The 1,843-nt window shown below is 47.7% G+C and overlaps 1 pseudogene across 1 annotated transcript; it reads right to left on the bottom strand.

Annotated features, from left to right (window-relative positions):
• Nucleotides 1-260: 260 nt before the first annotated feature.
• On the bottom strand, nucleotides 261-1,238 carry LOC308612255 (translationally-controlled tumor protein-like; annotated as a pseudogene). Its single transcript has 2 exons — nucleotides 944-1,238; nucleotides 261-608 (listed from the first exon to the last, which is right to left on the bottom strand). The product of its transcript is annotated as a translationally-controlled tumor protein-like (transcript).
• Nucleotides 1,239-1,843: the final 605 nt, after the last annotated feature.

Genomic DNA, 1,843 nt, shown 5'->3' on the forward strand with positions numbered 1-1,843 from the left:
ACGTTTATGAGGTTTCAGTGTTTCCACTTCTCAGAAGCATTGGACTCTGTTAACCATTCCTTTCTTCTTAAAACTCTCATCGTCTGGCTTCTGTGACCTCACATTTCCTGGTGTTTATGGGGTCTCTTTTTTTGTTTGTTTTTTGTTTAGTTTAAATGCATTTCATTTTTTAGACCACCTACATGACATGTTTTGTGTTTTTTTCCCTCAAAAACAATGCCTCTACTCCAAATAAAACAATGTCAAAATAAATGAAGAGTTCAAGATGACATCAGTCCCATTTATCTACGTCCTGGTGTTGTGTGGATGAAAAGCAGCAGCCAGCCAGTTATGACGATAGGTGATAGATCCAAAGTAACAGCCAAATCTGTTCACATTTTTCCATCCCTAAACCTTCCTTAAAGAAAATCATACATGGGGTCACACCATCCTCATGGTAGTCCAGCAGAGCAGCCATGCCATCTGGATTTATGTTTTCACCAGTAAAGAACTGATCGTTTTTGAAATTAGCAAGGATGTGTTTGATTTGTTCTGCAGCCCCTGTCGTAAAGGTTTTACTCTTTCTGATCTCTGTTCTTCAAGTTTCCCTTTGCTTGACTTCATATAATCTTTGATGTACTTTTTTTTTAAAGAATAAATTTATTTACTTATTTTTGGCTGCATTGGGTCTTTGTTGCTGTGGGCGGGCTTTCTCTAGTTGAGGCGAGCGGGGGCGACTCTTCGTTGTGGTGTGCGGGCTTCTCATTGCGGTGGTTTCTCTTGTTGTGGAGCACAGACTCTAGGTGTGTGGGCTTCAGTAGTTGTGGCTTGTGGGGTCTAGAGCGCAGGCTCAGTAGTTGTGGCCCGCCGGCTTAGTTGCACAGTGGCACGTGGGATCTTCCCGGTCCAGTGCTCGAACCCCTGTCCCCAGCATCGGCAGGCGGATTCTTAACCAATGAACCACCAGGGAAGTCCCTGATGTACTTCGTGTAGGCTTCTCTTGTGAAGCTGGTTTCCTGCAAGTGATGGTTCATGACAATACCCACACCAGTGATTACTGTGCTTTCGGTACCTTCGCCCTCCCAGCCTTCAGCGGAGGTATTTCCACCAATCAGCAAGTTATCAGTGTTACCCTCTGTCCTACTATCTTCCCCTCCACCTCCAGACACAGCCCCCCACCCCACCCCCGTGACCTCCCGGATCTTGTAGATGTTGGAGATCAACTCATCATGGTGGATGAGGTCCCAGTAGATGATCATGATGGGAAGGAGACGGTGGCGCTAGCTTAGTGGGAGCCCGGAGCTCAGGGCAGCAGCGCAGGGCAGGGAGTGGAGAGCGGTTGGAAAAGTGCGGTGTCTCTTTGGATTATCAAGTGACAGAAACCTTGACTTCTACTGGTTTCAACAACAACATCAAAAGAACATATTGGGGCTTCCCTGGTGGCGCAGTGGTTGAGAGTCCGCCTGCTGATGCAGGGGACACAAGTTCGTGCCCCGCTCCGGGAAGATCCCACATGCCGCGGAGCGGCTGGGCCCGTGAGCCATGGCCGCTGAGCCTGCACATCGGGAGCCTGTGCTCCGCAACGGGAGAGGCCACAGCAGTGAGAAGCCCGCGTACCGCAAAAAAAAAAAACCAAAAACAAACCATATTGTCTCAGTAACTCCAGTATAGTCCAGGAGTAGATGTTTGGACCCAGTTGAATAGAGGGGTTCAAACCATAGTATGAGTACTGGAATGACATTCAAAATATTTAACAACTGGCTTTGCTTTCTCATTGACCCTCAGAACAGTAAGAGGGAGTGTCCTGGAAGTCCCCTGATGGTTCTGACATTAACTCTTTAGCTACTGGGTCATGGGGAAGTTC

The sequence above is a fragment of the Mesoplodon bidens genome (assembly GCF_964165515.1).
Source record: "Mesoplodon bidens genome assembly, chromosome: 2".
Taxonomy (NCBI): Eukaryota; Metazoa; Chordata; class Mammalia; order Artiodactyla; family Ziphiidae; genus Mesoplodon; species Mesoplodon bidens.